Source organism: Notamacropus eugenii, chromosome 5, assembly GCF_028372415.1.
Source record: "Notamacropus eugenii isolate mMacEug1 chromosome 5, mMacEug1.pri_v2, whole genome shotgun sequence".
NCBI classification, from domain to species: Eukaryota; Metazoa; Chordata; class Mammalia; order Diprotodontia; family Macropodidae; genus Notamacropus; species Notamacropus eugenii.
The window spans coordinates 218044297-218065042 of NC_092876.1; the positions used below are offsets into that span (position 1 = coordinate 218044297).

Below are 20746 nucleotides of genomic sequence, written 5' to 3' on the forward strand. Positions count from 1 at the left end.
TTCATAGTGTCTTCTTTTACCTGAATTGTGGAGTTCTGAATATTCTATCTATTTAACCAGTTTCTCTCTCTGTCTCTGTCTATCTCTCTCCCTTTCTCTCTCTCTTTCTCCCTCTTTTTCTCTCTCTCTCTGTGTCTCTGTCTCTGTCTCTCTCTCTCTCTCTCTCTCTCTTTTCCTCTCTCTCTTTTTCTCTCTTTCTCTCTCACTCACTCTCTCTCTCTCTCTCTCTCCCCCCCCCCCTTTCTCCCTCTCTCTCCCTCCATCCCCCCTCCCTCCCTTCTCCCTTCACCTCTTCCCCAGTTCTTCCTTTTTGTGACCACTGGATGTACTTTTATCTCTGCTAAGCTTTTACTTAACATACCTTTTCTGTACCCTCTGCCTTTCATCCAGCTTCTGCTCATCTTTCTTTTTTTAGATTACATTTACTGCAACTTTATATGATTAAACATAGTTTAAAACATTTCCATTCACTAAATCTGAAGTATTGTCTCCATTTTACATAAAGATATTTGTCAGAAGCCATACAATTATCCCATAAGAGTAGAGGAATAATACAGCTCTACTCCCTCTCTTAACACATAACCTTGAAGCGATATTTTAAATTTTTCCTTTTTTTCTTTTAAATAATGTTTCATTTTCCCCAGTTACATGTAAAGACAAGTCTTAACGTTTTTATTTAATTATTTTAATTTTCAGCATTCACTTTAATAAGATTTTAAGTTCCAAATTCTCCCCCTTCTCTTCACCCTCCCCAAGACTGCATGCAATTTGCTTACTATTTTTTAAAATAAAATTGTGAGTTCCAAATTTTCTCCCCCCACTGAAGACAGTAAGCAATTTGATACAGATCTTGTAGGTCCTGCTCATCTTTTCAAGTCCCACTTTCTTCATAAAGTTACTTGTGACTGCCCAGTTTCCTCATTTGTGAAATAGGGATAGTAATATTACCTTATCTGTCTCCCAGGATGGTTGTGAGGATCAAATCAAATGATATCTGAAAACCTCCCTATACAAATATTAGCTGTCCTCACTACCATCCTGCTTCTGCTACTTACTGCTGGTGCGATCTCAGCCAAATGCTTCTTTTAGTGTTCAGCGTTCTCTGTTGTAAAGTAGGGGTGATGGACTACACCTCCATGGTCTGAATCTATATAATGTATTGTAATTATTATATTACTGTTACTACTATTATTTCTACTTCTGCTGCTGCTGCTACTACTATTACTACTGCTTATACCACCATCACCATTACCTCTACCAGTACCACCTCTATTATTCTAGACATCCATTGCCATATAGATACTAGAAGCAAATGGTTTTTTTTTTTAAAACTTAGCTGGTCACTCAAGGAGCAGCTGTGACATTGAGAAGTGCTGGTATTATTTTTAGATTACAATGATTCCGTAATATTTCCTCCCAGGAGTGATAAAGATGCAGGATTCAGTTGCCTGCATTGTTAGCATGACCAAAAGGCAGTTTCCATAAAGCCTAGAGAGAAAATAAAAATTTTCCACAATATGGTAGAAGGCAGAAAGCTTTAGAATTCTATGAAAAATAAGTATTTCAAAAATAAATTTTGAGTAGAAAATGAAAGCTCCATTTAGTTAGTAACTGAAATCATGCAGAAGGACATTTGAGCTAGCTAAAGCTTTTTTTTTTTAAAGGCAAGTTGAGTTATCTTTCTTTTATACTGAATCTGTTAACCTTTCCAGCCCTCTTTTAAAAAATCACATTATCCAGTTATTCTTTTCCTATATAGCAATTGGTGTTTATAGTTGTTAAAATATTTTTTAAAATGGTTTTGATGTACCAGTTATGTCCCAAGAAAAAACCCTCACTCATTGTTCAAATAGCTTCCAATGGTGATTAACAATACTTGTATCTTTTTAAAAATAAATTTTCATTATGAACTTTGCCATCACCAAAGAGCATTGTTTTCAAAATTATGAACTTTTATTACGTGTAGTTTGTTTAAAAACTTGATTTTTCTCTTTTGTTTCTGCTGAGTATTGCTAAAGAAAGACGTAAAGTCACATTGATATCTATTTTAAATTCATCCTCTGCATTCTTGGGTGAGTCTTCACCACTCATTCGATCATAGATTTAAAACTAGAGGGAACTTTAGAAGCCATTTAATCCAGCCCCTTTATTTTACAGATGAAGAAACTGAGGCACGATGACTTCCCCAAGGTCACAGATGTAGGAAGTGTCAAAAGCTGGAATTTGAGAGCAGTTTTCAGGCTAGAGAGCCAGTGGTTTTTCCATCTATACCTGTTGCCTCTTTTATTTTTGACTCTTCTCTCAGCCCTCATAGCAAAGTGTTCTAAATAATTTTCTCTCCTCAAGGCCCTAACCCCACACTCAGCCGCTGACTTTTCCTTTTGCCTTATCTAGAACCTTACCCAGCCTCTTGCCTGCTCTAGAACATCCTATAATCCTCAATTAATTACTTCCTGATGCTTCCTTCCCATTGACCTGCAAACATCTGTAGGTCAACAATCATAAGAAAAGTCTTCCCTTGACCTTCCTAACCCTATTCAGCTGCTTCTGTTAAACTGGAAAAAATTGTTTGTTTGATCCTTTTATTGCCTCCCAGTCTCATCAGTCGTTTACGATCTGGCTTCCACCTCTCACAGCTCTACTGAAACTGTCTTCCCAAGGTCACCAGTGACTTTCTGCTCTCCACATCTCATTTTCTTTTGTTAGTTCTTCATCTCCCATGACCTCTCTGTAGCTGTAAGCGCCATTGATCTCTTTTTTCTGTTGGATGTTCTTTCATCTTGTACGTTCAGAAACATCATAATCTCCTTGTTTTTTCTGCTGCCATGCTTTCCCTTTCCGTTCAATGTATCTTTCATATTGCTGCTGTTATGTGCTAGAATTCTTTCATTGGCTTCCTGATGTCTAGTAAGTATAGTGTGTGTGTGTGTATGTATGTACACGTGTGTGTATACACACACATCTATGCACATATGTGTATGTAAGTATATATAAATGTATATATACACATGTGCATATGTGTAAGTATATATACACACAAATATATATGTGTGTGTATAGATTTAAGTTTTATTTTGCTGTTGGCATACAGTCTGACAGTAGCTTATCTTTTCAGCTTTGTCTTACGTTTTTTTTCCCCTTCCATGCATTCAATATTACGGCAAAAATAGACTTCATTCTTCTGTCTGCCCCAAATGTACTGTGTTCTTCTGCCTTTTCATCTACAAGATCCTACCCCATAGTTTTCCAGTTCTGCTGAGGACAGAGATAGAATTCTTTCATCGTCTGTTCTTTGGGAATGAGATTGGTCATTACAGTTAAAACCTGAATTTAGGTGCCTTTCAGAATTATTTCCACTTACGGTATTGTAGCTGTTATATATTGTTTTTCCAGGTTTTATTTTTTTTAGTCTTCATCATTTCATACAAATTTTTTTATGTTTCTCCATCTCTTTTTACTCTGCTCTGTGAGGAGCTTACGAGTGTGCCTCGTCTCACAATGTTTCAAATGAAAAGGTGCTTAATAAATGTTTTTTTGGGATAAATGAATGAGCAAACATTGGGTGATCTTCTTAAAATTATGCCTGATAGCATCATTCATTAACATTTTTGATTTTGGAAACCCTGTTTGCTGAGCATGTGCAGCATGAGTTAGCTGCCTTCAAAAGGATCCACTTCAACGTATTTTATGATGTGCATGCATTGTTTAGAGTACTGTGCTAATCCTGGTGGAAATGCGAAGTTTAAGTAAGATAGGATTCCTGCCCTAGTGGAACTGTAAGTTTTAGGCAGATGTGAGACATTTGAGGGATTTGTTGGTTGAGGAACCAGTCTGGAATCAGTTTTTTTGTTTTGTTTGTATTTTTAATTTAGGGATGGGGAATTTAAGCCATGGGCCTACAGCCCTACATATAGACCCTACAGCTATTTCTGTGAATCCTGCAGGGGAGTGGTTGGGAGTTTGTCTACTGATCACTGAATCGGAGTTGGGGGGGATTTCAGAAATAATCTGTAAATGTAAGTATGAGAGAAGAGGATTAAAATTGTTTAAAATGTTAATGATCTTTGTTGATCTGTAACAGCTCCTCGTTTTGGAGATAGAAGTGATGGGGGGGCGGGGCAGAGTTTAAATGTGTAAAACCTTATGGGTCTTTAAAACTATACAAGAATAAAGAACTGCCCAGACAGTGACGAATTTGTATAGGATGCTATCAGGGAAATAATAGTCATAGCATTTGTATAGTGTTTTAAGGTTTTCAAAGCACTTTACATACATCTCATTTTAGCCTTACAACAACCAATTTGGTACGGTTATTATTCTCATTTTACAGATTAAGAAACTGAGTCAAATAGAGGTTCAGTGACTTGTCCAGTGTCCTACATTGTGAATGTTTGAGACTGGATTTGAATTTGGGTATTCTACATCTTGCTGCTGAATTTGGAGTCGGAGGATTTGAATTTGAATTCCCATTTGGTCATTGAGACTAACTCCTGTTTATCTTGTATGTCTCTTGTTTGAACATAATGATTTCCATATTGTTTTCCCTATTAGATTGGGAGTTCTCCGAGGGTAGGAACTTTTTTCTTTCTTTCTTTGTATCCCCAGCATAAGTTTACCAGTGTATGGCATTTGATAAATGTTTGATGCCTCAATTTGCCTGTGTGAACTTGGTCAAGTCACTTAACCTTTGTGAACCCCAGATTCCTCATCTCTAAAGTAAGGGGGTTGGATGAGATCACTTTTAAGGTATCCTCTGTCTTTGATCTTTTCATCTCATCCACATGCTAAGTACATTCTAGACTCTACAGCCTTCCCTTAGAGTCCTTGTTTAAAGACTTTCAGTGAGAAGGAATCCTTTCTCTTTAGTCTGTGACACTTTTGGACAGCTTTTATTGTAAGAAGTTACTTTGTTTTATTTTTTTACGTCAACAGTAAATCTACCTCTTCGTGACTTTCACTCATTACTCCCAGTTCTGCCCTCTGGGACCAAGCAGAAGTCTTAATTTTTCTTCTGTCTGACAGCCCTTCTTATACTTTGACTGCTTCCTTTCTCCAGGCTAAATACTACCCATTCCTCCAAGTGCTCTTTACCTAGTGTGGTCTTCAGTCCTCATCATCTTGGTGGTTGGTTGGCCTCTTTTGGATGTATTCCAGCTTATCAGTGACCCTCCTTAAAATATGGCCCCCAGAGCTAAACAGTGTTCCAGAAGTAGCTTGCCTGCACAAGTACAGTGGGACTGTTACCTCCCTTGTTATGGATATTTTTCCTCTCAATGCAACCACATTTCATATTAAATTTTTTGAGGGTATTCTGTCCACACTATTGACTCATTGAGTTTGTAGGTCACTAAAACCCCCTGATCCTTTCTCCCCCTCCAGGAACTGTTGTCTAGTAGCAGCTTCCTATCTTGAGCTCCTGAAGTTGATATTTTTTTTTAAATTCAAGTATAGGAGTTTAGATTTAGTTCTATTAAATTTCATAACAGCATACAGAATTGTCTTTTCCTCTGCTGCCCCATAGGATCTTTTTATGTTATTCTTATATCCTATCTCACTACTTTCTGACCTAATTTGGTCATAGAAGGAATATATTCTGACTTTGCATAGAATGATGGACTGATAAATGGTGTTTTGGGTGGGTTGTTGGGGAAGGAGTGGACTAAAGGGAGAAAGAGAAAATTTTGGAGTAAACTATAAGAAATTAAGGCTGTTGTCATACTGAAAAAAGAACTGTGGCCCAAAATAAGCATTGTGTATACATACAGTCTTTTGTATTATATATTTTAGAAAGGAAAAATATAGCAATCATAGAAATCTTTCAGACAGAGCCCCCTAATCATGTCATTTAGAACAACTGGGTTCCATAGAATGTGGTTTGGGAGATGCTACTCTAACCTTTCACTGAGCACTCGCATCCTTGCCACACACTTTTGAAGGGCTAAAAACTAAAGGTAAGACAGAGGGAGGGGGAATAAAGAAAGATTTTTTTTTAAAAATTGACTCAGTGTAGATGACAGCTTATCTTCTGAGAGAAAGATCTAAGATGAAACTCTTTTCTGTATCAGAGGATGTAGCTGTTGTTGTTTTAAGGAAGGCCTCATGGTAATTCCTGATGGTTCTAGTCTCCTTCTTGGCCTCTTATAATTATGGCATTTGACTCTGCTAGCCCATGTAGGACTGAATGCAGAATCCAAACTCTGTGATCTGGCCACCACAAAAACAGGCTGCCAGGGATAGGCCTTCTCTCAGGAAGCTGCCTCCCCTTGAGAACTCAGTAATTTATTTTGGGTCCTTTGACAGTTTCTTAAGCTCCCTCACTTTCCTATTTTTTTTCTGTATTATTCTTTCCCAAAGTTTGGTTTCCTGTCTTCATAGGAGTAGTGAAACTATGACGGGCAGTTTCAGTTGGGCAAAAGGAGGATGAGGTAGGGGGAAGAAGGTAAAACGTATATGTGAAACACAGATTGATTTTAAGATGCTTTACACATTTTATTTTTTGATCCAGGAATTTTTATGCCTTGTCAGCAGAAAGATGCTCCCTGACTTTAGAGGCCAACAAAGGCTATTCTCTGAACCTAGTGGATATGGCTTAACATCCCTTTTCTTCTGTTTAGGTGGGCTGTGTGAAAGGAGAATTGGCTGAAGATCTGTGACAGCTGGGAGTCTTGAGTCTCTCTTTCCTAGCTATTGAGTCTTATTTAAACAAAGCTTCCTTACCACTCCTGCAGATAAAGAGGCAAGTGATCCCTTTTATGGGAGAGGCAGGTATTTGGACTTCTCCTCACCAGGTGGAGCTATCCAGCTGTGAATGGTTAAAGACTAAGTTGGCTGAGGTAGAAACCTTAGGCAACTCTACCTGGGAAGCTAAGAATCCCTGTTAAGATGGAGGAATATGGCTAAATGTGGGTTAGAGTCTTCTAAAGGAAAATGGCCAACTTGAATGTGGGGCAGATACACTTTTCATGTATTAGTGTGTCATGTGTTATACTTAAACTATTCATAGAATTATATGCCTTTGGGACTGGAAGGAGATCAGAGGTCATCTAATTCAAATCTCTTAGTTAATGTAAGAGGAAAGTATGACTGAGAGAGGTTGTGACTTGTCCAGGACCACATAGATAGTAAGTGGAGAAGCTGGGACTTGAACCCAGGTCTTCTGACCTGAAATCCAATACTTTCTTCACTTTGTACAAATTCTTTCAAAGGTCCAGTTTATTGACTACTTTTCAAATGGAAGGGAGAGTGACAGATTTCCAGTTACGGCCTACTAGTTGTGATGGCGGTTGAACAAAATTCATTCTGGGAGATGTTTTTTCTTCCTGGGGTTTCTAGGCTATCAATTGTACCTTCATGTAACAGTGCTGGGCTTTGTCATCAGTACCTCTAAACTTAAGTCCCAGTTCATTATTATTTTGTGACTTTGAATAAGTGCAATCTAGATTATCTTTTAGGGAAAGCCTCCATCCTGCCCTAACTTTGTGTGAACCTACAGGCAGGGTACAAACTTTTGAACTTATTTTCAGTATTGCTGTTCACCCAGAGAAAAACCCTTGAGCTCCTTTCTCATCTTTGAAGTTTCATGATGATGGGCTGGGGGATGGTGGTTGGGTGCTATGGGGTGGGAGTGGGCATGCTCCTCCAGAGCTCCTAATTAAACAGGCTCCAAGGGAAGAAAGTGTCCTCCACCCAGCCTGTGCATGCACAAACCTATTAGTACTCTGGTGTCCTGCCAAGATAGTTCTGTTGGCTCATACGTGATTCCACAGGATAAAGCCCTTCCTTTTGGCATTGTAGGCTGGCAGCATTGCTATGAGAGATTTGAGTTGGGAGAGAGCCTGGCTTTCGATGTGTTTGAGCATGGGGAGTATCCTAAAAAAGAACCTTTTTCAAATTCCAGGGCAGGTGTGGCAATCCAAGGGAGGCTGACCTTGAGAAAGTTCGATTAAGGCTTGAGAAACTGGTTTACATGTGGGGACCTTTTTATTTAGCCTTCAGATAGTTGTTGTTTTCTTTTTTTAAACCTTGCTGTGATCACCTATTGATCACTTCCTCTAGTAGTCTTATAAAGATCTCATTAAAATCATGATTTTTAAAAGTATATGTTGTCGCTTTAGCTGGTGGTATTTCTTATAGAGTGCTTTTAAGCGAGGGTTGTTGGAAAATGCACTTATGGTGTCAACATGGAAAATCTGTTAAGGGTAAGATTAAATAAAAGTCTTCCAAGTTGTGGGCCTGTCTTTATCTTACTAAGTCTCACTGTTCTTTCCTTTGGTTAGAGTATACTTGTCCCATATTATCAAGCTTTAGAGCTGGAGGGAGGACCTCAGAGGATAAAACTTCATTTTATAAGCAAGGAAATTGAGATGCAAGGAAATTGAGATACAGGGAAGTTAATAGGTAGTAAGGAGACATCAGAGGGCAGGATTTGAATCCAGGTTCCCTTGCTACCAGAGTCATTGCTCTTCCTACTGCTGGCTGTGGTGACTATGTGATGACTGAGCGGGCTCAAAGCTGCATGATTTAGTTCTGCTTCCTTATGGGGCTGATTGGTTTTCTTTTTCCAGTTCTCTTTCCAGCTCTTGGTGGTTGGCTTGCCCAGCAGATGATGATTGGTGGTCTTCCTAAGGCTAGGACAGACCTTTTTGTAAGAAGGGAACAGTGTCTGGGGATGAGGTGAGGTGAGCAAGGGTATAGGCAGAGTTGTCGTAAATGGGGTATTGTACAAAGAGCCATTGGACTTAGAGGCAAGAGGCCCTGGGCTTGAATTTCAGCTCTGCCACTCACTAACTGTATAACTTTGACCAACTCACCAAGCCTTAGTGAGCCTCCTGTGAAGTGGGCACTCCTGCTACTTGCTCTACCTAACTAAGCCTATCACTGTGAATTAAATGAACCAACAAAGGGACTGTGGTGTAATCCAGGGGTTCCTACCCTATGAAACATGAACCTCTAGGCCACCACAATGGGGGCAGAAGAGAGAGGAAGGAACGCAATTACTGCGAGGCATCAGATCTATAAACAAGCACAACTTCTCTAAACCAAATAGCTTGCACATCGATAGTACTTCTTTGCAAATGTTATGTAGCTTTTGTTGCAGTTAGTCAAAATTACTGAATTCATAGGATTATTTTTTTATATATTTTTCTCAATTACTGGATCCTAACTGTACAACTACTATCATGGGGAGGGCTGTAGGATTTTTAATCCTAAAAAAGGCCCTTCATACTCAAGGGTTAGGTGCGTCTGACTTGGAGTCAGAAGATAGGGGTTCAGATTCTGACCCGGAGGCTTCCTTGCTTGCTCCCCTGGGAAGGTCATGTAGTTTCTCTGAGTTTGTTTTTTCCTCTATAAAAAGGAGATTGATACTTGTATTACTTATCTCATGGGTTTGTAAGGAAAGTTCTGTAGAAGTCTCAAAAGCAGTAAAGAAAGATTTACTTATTGCTTAATGGGCATGTTAGGGTTCTATTGGACAGTTAGAGTGCCAGTCCTTGGAGTCAGGAAAACTCATCATCCTGAGTTAAAATCTGGCCTCAGACACCTACTTAACTGTGTGTCCCTGGGCAAGTCACTTAACCCTCTTTGCCTCCATTTCCTCATCTGTAAAATGAGCTGGAGAAGGAAATGGCAAACCAGTCCAGTGTCTCTGCCAAGAAAACCCCCAAAAGGGGTCATGAAGAGTCAGCTATGACTGAACAACAACAAAGGATTCTGTTGTTCCTGTTTTGTCATTTGGTTGGTTTCCCTGTCTCAGATCTCTGCTCCACTCCAGCCTGTCCTTCACTCAGCTGTCAAATTGATCTTCCTGAAGTTCAGATCTGACCATGCCAGGACCTCCCTCTCCTCCACTTGTGTAAACTCCAGTGGCTCCCTATTATTCCTTCCTTCCTTCCTTCCTTCCTTCCTTCCTTCCTTCCTTCCTTCCTTCCTTCCTTCCTTCCTTCCTTCCTTCCTTTCTCCCTCCTTCCCTCCCTCTCTCCCTCCTTCCTTCCTTCCTTCTCCCTCCTTCCTTTCTCTGATTCTTCATAAATGCTTTTGACTTGATTGATTTCTTGTCTCATATTACCTTGCAAACCATTTTATTGTCTCATTTGATCCTCACAACCCCGTGAGGTTGCTGCTGTCATGATCATCTCCATTTTACAAGTGAAGAAAACTAAGAAAGATACAGGCTGAATGACTTAGCCAGGGTCACACAGATAGTAAGTGTCTGAAGCAGGATTCTAATTCAAGTCTTCCTGACCCTAGGTCCAGTGCCAGGCTTAGGTCCAGCTGTCTTGCAAGGATCAGCTCGGGTGAACACTTCTTTCTTTAGTCCAAACCTCACCAGTTGAAAATTTATGATGTCAGGCTAAGGACCCATGATTTGGATGGAGTAAAAAGCTCTAATAACTTCTTCCTCTGCAAGTGATCATCCCTTTACATGCAGATGAAGAGGTTCTAATCTAATCAAGATTTTTCACAAGCTCTGAGAATGTTAAGAATATCTATTAATATGTCTGTAGTTTTGAATTCCAGAAGTTACACAGAATGTGATTGTGTATCTTTGGATTTGACACACATGAAATGTAAAATTGTTTGTATGGATACACAAAAGTCTGACTTGGAGCCAGAAGGACTGGGGAAGTCCTCCGGGTCTGGGCCTCAGAGACTACTGCAAACCCCCCTGTTTCTGTGGAGGGCTCTCCTCCGATCACCCAGAGACATAACCTTGGAAGCATCCTTGACTCTCCTTCCCCTTCTCCCTCCGTCCCTCCATATTCAGCCAGCCATGACAGGTCCTGTCAGTTTGAATTCTATAACACCTCATATTTGTCCGTTTTTTTTCTACTTATTCAGCTACTGCCATTGTTGAGGTCTTTATCTGTCACCTGGACTGTTCTCCTTATTTTCTAATCACTTGCTTCTACTTTCTCTGCATTCCAACTCATTCTACACACTGTTGCCAAAATAGGTCTGATCATCCTACCCCCTGTTAAACCTTTCATAGTTCCCTATTGCTTCTAGGATAAAATCCAAACTCAGGCTGGCATTTAAGACTCTCTACAAGTTGATGCCTAACTCCCTTTTTACCCTTATTTATTTTTTATTTTTGAGGCAGTTAGGATTAAGTGACTTGCCCAGGGTCACACAGCTAGTAAGTGTCAAGTGTCTGAGGCCTGACTTGAAGTCAGGTCCTCCTGACTCCAGGTTTTACCCTTATTTTTACCTCTTTCCTTCATAAACTCCCTATGTGAGCCAAACTGGAATACCTGAGTTCCCCTGGTAACCTTGCCTTCCTGTATTCACACAGGCAGTCCACTTTTTCTGCTATCTCCCAGGTTGTTAGTGCCTTCTTTCCTCTACTCAGTTTACATTTTAATATTCTTAATTTGTATACATGTTATTCCCTACTCTCCTGTTTCCCCCAGTGTAAGATTTTTGCACCATTTTTTGTTTTCATCTGTCCCTAGCAGTTAGTGTAGTACCTTACATATAATAGGTACCTGCCTCACTTAAATACAATTCATGCACATCTCAGGACATCACCCTGGAGATGTTTTGTCCTTTTCAAAATTGAAGGACCAATAACAACAACTTAATACTGACTGTATTGTCTATCTATAGATACACAAACATACGTATAAATAAAATTTCATTTACAGTTGTCTGACTCTGACTTTTTATTCCTGTCTACTAGTCTTGATTTCAAATTAGAGATTTTGCTTTAATTGGATAGAGACCAACTTCCTATCAGATTCTATAGTCTGTACAACCCAAAGAAGATGTAATTTCACCACCTGATCACCTCTGCTTTCTGTATTATTATTAATTGTCATTATTATTGATAAGTGTGTATTCAACTTTATATCTCCCGTCCTTTCTAAACCTTTCTGTTGTTAGGGTATTTTGAGCTTTGCCTCCCAACCCACGCTTATTAAAAGCTAAAATAAATTTTAACCTTTGAGAGTTATCAGGACAAAGAAGTGTAGTCAGTTTGGAAGTTTAATTTTCTTTGAGGAGAAATAGGATGGCATTTAAGACAATAAGAGGAACTTCAGAATGGTTAACTGCTGGAGGGAAGAGGTGACAAGAGGTGAAGTTAAATTCTTATACTATCACTTATTTATGCTTAGAGAGAATAGCTTTTATTGTAGAGTTTCAGCTCACCCAGCTTTGTGCCCAAAGCAGGCCAGTTGGGACTTGGTTGATTATGTGGACTCTGGCCACATTCTTGTCACTGATGTGGGGAGGCAAGGGCAGGAATGAAGCTAAAAGCTGCCGGTATGTCCAGGGCCCTCTTCTCTTCTCCCTCCTCCTCCTCCTCCTCCTCCTCAGACATTTGAAATGTTGTTTCTAGAGACCTGTGATTATAGAGATTTGAGGGCTTTCTGGCATTTTAGATGTTTAAAGGCTAGGGGAGTGGAGCCTGTTTATGAAGGCTGCTGGCTTACTTTCTCTTCTTTCCATGAGTATTTGGGGGGAGGTAAGAAGGCTGAATGATGCCTCTCTAACTTTGATATGCCAGTGATACTATTGGCATGCCTTTCTCTCTGTTCCTTAGATGCCATACCTGCTCTAACAGAATTTAGTTGTCTATAGGCCTCTCTTCTACTTTATTACCCTGTTCTCCCCATCCCCATCCAAATTCCAGATGGTTTCTTAATGCATAAAATTTGGGAATGTCTGCTATATAAAGTATTTAGAGCCTTTGATAAATATCCTATTTTATCTATTTTTCAGGAAGAGAGAAAAATTTGCATCCTTGTAACAAATATTGGGAACCAGTGTTAAAGGCTTAGACCACTGGGCTAAGAGTATCTTTAAAAAAAAAAAAGCCCCCCCCCCCCCCCCAGATAACAAACATTTATTTCTCCCCTCTTGTCCTCCATTTGAAGGAAAAAAGAAAAAAAAACCTCTGTAGCAAGTGTACACAGTGAAAGAAAACCATTTCTTATGTTGGCTGCTGCCAAAAATCTGTGTCTCATTTTGCATATTAAGTCTGTCACCTCTTTGTCAAGCTGTGGGTGACATTTTTTGTCATCAGTCCTTTGGAATCATGACTGGTCATTGCATCAATCAGAGTTAGTTCTTAAGTCTTTCAAAATTGTCTTTACCAAGGTTAGCTAACTTCTTATCTAACAGGAGCTTATGATGTAGTTGATTTGAAAGAGAAATCGAAGAGATTAGAGGAGAAAAATGGTTTGGATTCAGTGGTGCATACAGAAGTATTTGGGTGAGAAGGGTTCCTTTTCTCCCTTGAGCCAATTTTGGAACTCTTCAGTACATCAAATCTTTTCTGTAAAGGAATGAGTTTTCAGGGTTGTTATTAATATGAGAAATTAGCTTTTGAGATTAATATTTTGGTCGATTAAACTAAAAACACCCACATACACACAGCCTTTTACCATCTAGCAGATATTTGTTGGGAATTTTTTGAACTGTATGTAACTAGTTTAACCAGTTCAGGTTGCCAAGCTAAACATTCCCTTGCTGTGCCATAATGTGTACTATTGTTGAACCATGTTATAAACTTTTAAACTTAACATGATCCAAGATGACATTTGTCTACAGTTTCAGGCATATGGTCATCTTAAACGAATTGCATTTGAAACAACTGGTTAAGTTGGTGGAGCTCAGGAATATTTAGAAATCCAGGTGCAAGTCTTTCCTTGAAGGAGTCCAAATGGTGCTAAACTGCAGGTAAAAATTGAGAACTTTGAAGTCTTGTTGAAATACATTTCTAAAACTGATATAAAAATAATCATCTTAGAAGAAATAGATTGTAAGGGCAGGCCTTCTTATGTAATATGATGTAGTGGAAAGAGGGCTGGTCTTGGAATCAGGAAAGCTGGATTTGCAGCTGGGTAGATTGTAAGTGCCTAATGAATGAATGCTTGTTGATTGATTAATTATCAGCCTCACAGGGTTTTTGTGAAGGTGCTTTATAAAATCTTGAAGTAATTTGTAAATGTGAGTAGTGTTACATTTCTTAATAAGGGAGTGTAGAATTTACATGTACTTATCTTGTTAATAATAATAACTGGCATTTACATGTTACTTTAAGATTTGAGATCTGTTGGCCAATATTATCTCATTTAATCCTCACAACAACCCTAAGAAATAGGTGCTATTATTTTCCCCGTTTTACAGATGAGGAAAGTGAAATCGAGGAAAGTTGACTTGCCCCAAGTTACAAACTCTTTAGTACATCAAATCTTTTCTACACAGAAATGAGGATTCCAGGTGATTATTAACATTAGAGATTAGCTTTTGAGATTAATATTTTAGTCAAGTAAACTACACACACACACACACACACACACACACACACACACACACACACACACACACACACAAAGTCTGAGTTTAGATTTGAACTTGGGGTCTTTTTGACCCCAGGTCTAATCCTCTATGCACTTCCACTATCTAGCTGCCTTTGTTTAGAAGGGGTGCATGCAAAGGCATTTTTTTTCTTTGAATGTAAATTTATGAATCTGACTAGCATAAAGGCGGGGGAGATGTTTCCATCCATCTTTTTTTAAAATTTGTTAAAGGAAAGGAAGTATGTACAAACCACATTTTTGGTTGTCAGCTGATTGTTTCTTTGAGATCAGAAGTCTTTCAAAAAAACATTGTTGCAAATATCTGTTTTATTTTATGAGTTTTATCAAGAGTTTGGAGCAGGGGTGGGAACTTGGGGCCTTGAAGCCATATGTGGCCTTCTAGGTCCTTGGGTATAGGCTTTCGAATGAGTCTTAGTTTTACAGAACAGATCCTTTTATTAAGGGGACTTGTTTTGTGAAGTTTGGATTCAGTCAAGGATGACACTTGAGGATCTAGAGAGCCACATGTGGCCTCAAAGCTGCAGGTTCCCTACCCATGGTTTGGAGGGTTCATGGATTTTTAGAGCTGAGAGGCACATTTGACATCTAAGTCCAACTGCTTTTTTCATAGATGCTTTGCCTTTGACTAGATCCAAGGGTAGGATCACAAGTCACAACAGTAATTCTTTAGGGCCTTAAGTGGCCCCTCTTTTCTTCTGTCTCTGTGTAGTAGCTAAAGGCATGTGACAAGTTGTGGTAGCGTTGGCTTCTGTTTCTACCTAAAAATTCATTACTGGCTCAGTTTTTGAAGGTGGTATGTGTAGTGTGTGTGTCTGTATCTGTGTGTGTGTCTGCGGTTTGGTGTGTGGTGGTCTGCTTCAGTTCTTTTTTGTCTGATTAACTTTGAACTATTCTTGCTAAATTTTATCCAAATGATATTCCCAACCGTGTCCCAAAGGCCCCTAAGTCATCCTAGCCTTTCCAAGTTTAATTACTTTTAAGGTTAATGTATATGAAGATATCCACTTAGAAGCAATAGTGTTTGTTGATGTGTGCTGATAGTATCGACACTAAATTTTAAAGCATATATTTTAGTACATGATGATGATGAAAGTATATTTGAGTTAATTTTGTGATAAGACCAAAAATAGAAGTGCAGATCAACGCAGTTATGCCACCCTTGAAGTTGTAAATCTTCGTTTTTTTGTCAGTTCTTTCCCGCCTGCTCTTCTGCATTCCACTGCTCCCATCCTTCTTTTAAGGAAATACACATTTTATGGCTTTTTCTGCATGACTTACTTCTTGAACTAATTGGTCACATGTAAAGGGTTTGTTTCAAGAACTGTATGAACATATTAGTATACTGTATTCTGACAGACATCTTGGGAGTTAGGGTAGTGTTTGCTTTGGTGTCAAAGTTCAAGTACTGCCAATGACACATTTTGTGTGTGTGTAGAAATATGTAAATATGTATAATAAATACATCTATAAATATATGTGCTGTGCACACGTGTACAAACATGCATATATGTATATATACAGCATACATACATGTAAAATGATCATTGCCTCATGACTTAATCTTCTGAGTGCTTCAAGCATTTTTCTCCAGACCAGAAATTAAGAAAATTGTTAATCTCTGTCAGTGAGGGAAGTGTCCCTACTGATGTGAGTTTCTCAGATTATAAAATCATTGAGTCTAGGCCGAGAAAAAAAAAAGGCATAGTATGCTAACGTTGCTTTCTCCAATTTTTCCTTTTAAGTAGTTTAAATATGATTTCTTGTAATTCGTTATGTTGTTATTTTAATCAGCAAATTTTCTTCAGAAAGTAAAATAGTTCAGGTTAAATTTGTTACAGATTTGAAGTTAGTGGAGTGCTAATCATGGAGATTTTACTGTATTTTTCAAGAAGGCAGGGCAGCAGAAACACAGAGGCTTGTTCATTCCAAGTTAGAAACGACCCTAGTAATGTCTGATTCTGTTTTGTGTTCTGTACCTAAGACTTTTTCACTTAGATATACGAATTTGGTCAAGTCTGTTCGGATGGCTTTATCCATTTTTTTATATCTAGGCTCCTTGCTTTCTCTTGCCTCAGTGAGCTTCCCTTCTCCTTGAGTGGATAAGGAAGGATGAGGAGGGGGCTTGCAATTTCATTGGTATAGGGAATTCCCAAGAGAGGAAACTCTCTCTAACAATACAAGTCACTTCTTTGCAACTTACTATTTTAATTGTTCAGAGCACTGAGAAGTTAAGTGATTTGCCAGGAGATGTATAATAGTATACTTCTGAGAAGGGAGTAGAATTCTAATCCACTTCATCACTAAGAGTTTTACAAACAACTGTGGGAGGTAGCACTATTATTATCCCCATGTTAGTCTACCAGAATACTCTAGTTTATAAAACTGGCTCTCTCTTATCTGGTATGCCACATGACATGATTTCCCTATATGGTAGTTTTTCTGAGAGGTATTATTTGAGTGAAAGTCACGGAAGTGAATTTCAGTCTAACTTCAAAATACCTTAGTTCGGAAATAAAAAGAAAATTTTGACAGTGTTTTACTTAATACTTAATTAGGGCATATAGAGATGTGTATAATAACCTGTAGTAACAAAATCTCATGCTATTTTCTCTCAACTCGTGTTTTGAAATTGTTTATGTGAACTGCACAGAAAAGGCCCATGTTGGAGGTAACAGAATTTTAAGGGTGTTGAGGGATCCATTCTCAAGGTGTCTGAAGAAGGTGTGGAAACAAATCTTAAGCTTATTATCCAAAAATGTTGAAAGAACATATTTTTATCTACCAAGCCATATGCCTGCTTTCCCAGCTGCATATGATATGTATGAGATTAAAGTGCTGGTATCTAAAGGGCACCCTTGAGAGAATATTAGGAGGGAAAGGTCAGGCTTTTGTAAGTGATATTCTAGAGTAGATCATGTCTTTACCATCACACTAGTAAGTAGTATAGCAATTATAAGATTCTACCGTGCTTACTGTTTGTTGATTGTAAAAAGACATTTGATTTGGTAGAAAAGAATGTTGCCTTAAAGTGCTCCCCTTATCAGCCATCTCCCATAAATCTGTCAGAATCATACAAGATTCCTAATGTGATATAACAGAACACTTTGTTCAACTCTCCATTCATTCATACTCTGTGAGACATAAAACAGGGATACATATGCTTTCCAGAGGTGTTCACTATTGTCATAGAGCAAATCCAGTGTAGGGGTCCAAGTTGAAAGAGTGATTCCCTATAGATGATGAAAGCCTCCAAAGTCTCTTTTTTGCAAATGATGTTGTATTGATTATATCAAACGCTGGAACACTGGAGAGCCTCCTAAATGAGATCTATAGTTTTTCAAAAGAATTTGGTCAAACCATACAATAAAGAAAAACACCTTTTGTCCAGACTGTGATTTGCAGTGGAATGGGTATAACCTGTGGGGTTTGTTCATTAGTATCGCTGTATCTTAGATCCTACAATTAGAGAATGAGCTGGGCTCAGAACTGAAGAGGAGGAGGGTGGACTGGATTGCCTCTGGGAAGTTGGCAGGTTCTCTTAATAACCTTAAACTTCTCTCTGAAATAAAGGTCTATCTTTTTAATACCAGTATTCTTCCAGTTGATGTTGCCCTGGCTTTGAATTATGAAATTCTACAGTCTTTGAAGAATTAAATTTGAAGATTACCCAAAAGACAATGGTGGACTTGAACAGGCTACAACGTATTTCAAAGAATTATGTAGGAGAACTGGTGTAAATGCTACACTAAAAAGAATATCATTAAAGAAATGAATAATTCATAAAGAAAATGGATTGGTCACCTGGCAAGAGCAAGGGATAATGATGGATGGCCCACTTATTCCATTTTATCCTCATGATCAAGAAAACATAAGGAAAGCTCTCTCTATTGGGTAGACTTCCTTTGGCAAAATTATGGGAGGTTGTGAAGAAAAGTCATATAGGATAGTCATCGATTAGTTATGCTATACATTGCTAGAGGGAATATCCACATTGATGTGGATCCATTAGTATACTAGAGTGTGGTTGAGCCAGAAAGGTAAATTAAGTTAGTCTGGCACGAGTTATTCTTGATGAAAGCATATAGACTCTGTGACTGTTGTTTTATTTTGTAGATCTTCATTAACCATCTCTTCAATGAAGTGTTACAGAATTTAATCAAGAGTCAAAGTCAGGTTTACTGCCCTACAGTTTACTGACTCCATATTCTGTTTTTTAAAAATTAAGATATTTGCCCTTCTCTCACTCCTGTAGTACCTCTTCCATTCTCCATAGCCTTTCAGAGGACACTGACATTGGCCTAGCATTCACCTCTGTCATTTCTTCTAAAATTCTAGAATATAGTTTTTCTGGGACTGGTGACATAAAACTCATCAGCTTTACTCTTTTGTGGTCTAATGAAAACGTCAAGCTATGCTACTTTATTATGTGATCTTGGGCAAAGTGTTTGATCTCTCTCCCTGGGTTCCTCATCTATAAAGTAAGGAGGTTGGACAAGATGACTGCAAGGTGCCTTCGAATTACAAATTTTGATCCTACAAAGAGCATCTAGATTTTCTCTTAGTCCCTTCTTTGTCTTGGGTTTCAACTCCCTATTAACCATTCTTCTGGAGAAAGAGCTCTTAGGGAATATGAGAGCTGGGTGAAAGTAATTGAAGGGTTACCACATGGAAGACAGAATCAGATTTGTTCTATTTGGCCCCAAAGGGCAAAACCAGAAGTAATGGCTGGAAGTTGTAGTGAGGAACGCTTTGGTTTGATGTAAGAAAATTTCCTGAAATCTAGAGCTCTCTCAAAGTGGAATGGCCTTCCCCAGGACATAGTAGGGTTCACCTTTACCATGAGAGCAAGGGATTCTTTTTTAAAAAAATTAATTTATTTTTAGTTTACAACATTGAGTTTTACAAGCTTTTGAGTTTCAAAATTTCCCCCTCCTTCCCCTCCCCCTTTCTCCCCTTTCCTTTCCTCCTCTCTTCCCCTCCCCAAGACAGCGTGCAGTCTTATATATAGGCTCTACATATATATTCACATTAACATATTTTCACATTAGTCACGTTGCAAAGAAGAATTATAACCAATGAAATAAACCATGAGAAAGAAGAAACAAAACAAAAAAAGAGAGCAAATAGAATACTTTGAAGATTTCTGAGAGGCATTGCCAAAAATTATGTGAGTGGAAGTCACTAAATTGAATTTCAGTATAGTAAATTTCAGAATATTCAGTATATTGATCTGCATTCAGACTCTGTAATTCTTTCTCTGGATGTGGATAGCATTCCGTATCATAAGTCTTTTGGAACTGTCTTAGAACCTTGCAGTGCTGAGAAGAGCTAGGTCTATCAAAGTTAGTCATTTCACAGTATGGCTGTAATTGTGTACAGTGGTCTCCTGGTTCTGCCCCTGTCACTCAGCATCAGTTCATATGTCTTGTAAGTTCATAGAAGGTTTTTCTGAAGTCCGCCCAGAGCATGGATTCTTGACTTGGAGGAGTTGTTGAATATGTGCATATATACACATATGTATATGTATGTGTGTTTATATGTCTGTGTATACATGTGTGTATGTATATGTATGTGTATATATACACATGTGATATATACATATAGGTGTGTGTATACTGTATTTCATTATAATTGGTTTCTTTTGTAATTCTATATTTTGTGCACTTACAGACATTCCGAGAAGGGGTCCATAAGCTTCACCAGATGACTAAAGAAAGGGGAGGCTATGACACAAAAAATTAAGACACTTTTTGCACACCCACCACCCCCAGGATTTGAACTTGGTCGGGAACTAGTTACTACTTTTTGGGTATGCTGAAGAGGGAATTCTTGTTTTCTTGTAGGCTGGAGTAGATGACTTGAGAAATCTCTTCTAACCCCTGAGATCCACGTTGGACCAGATAACCCCTTTCAACTCTGATAGTCTGTGAATACTAGGTTTTAAGAAGAGGCAGAGTTTAATCCTATAACAGTTATCTAGATCGAGTATGTTTATTTATACATGTGTATGTGCCACAAGATTGCTGTATCAAATACAGGTTGATAGATTTCGCTGTCACAGCAGAAATTGGTGACCCTGTTAGTTCCAGGGGTTTGGATTAGTTAGCAATTGTTTGAAATATTTTTTTTGAGAATAAAGACAGAAACTTTAATATTTTGGGAATATTGGGTTAATATCTGTTTATAATATCCATATAATAAAAATTACATCATATTCTGTTTTCATGTATCCTTATATAACCAACCAAATCCATATCTCTTTAATATGACTGTGAAAGGATAGTACATTTATGTACATCATTATGGAACAAACTTATAGTTACTAACTGTAATCCCAACTTTTTTCATTTTAAAGTTGTGTGTGCGTGTGCGTGTGTGCATGTGTGTGTTCTCATGTGCTGCTTTTCTTTAAAGGAAAC

General features: G+C 38.4%; 1 protein-coding gene across 4 annotated transcripts in view; it reads left to right on the forward strand.

The window, feature by feature from the left end:
• The window catches only part of TANC1 (tetratricopeptide repeat, ankyrin repeat and coiled-coil containing 1), a 259324-nt gene that overhangs the window by 49022 nt on the left and 189556 nt on the right, over positions 1-20746 (forward strand). The window contains exon 1 of one of the 4 annotated variants that reach the window (XM_072612109.1): positions 6634-6740. The exons of the other annotated variants lie outside the window; for them this stretch is intronic. The gene's annotated coding sequence lies outside the window, so the exon portion shown is untranslated. Of the gene's footprint in view, positions 1-6633; positions 6741-20746 lie in introns of those variants that run through there. 4 annotated transcript variants of the gene reach the window in all.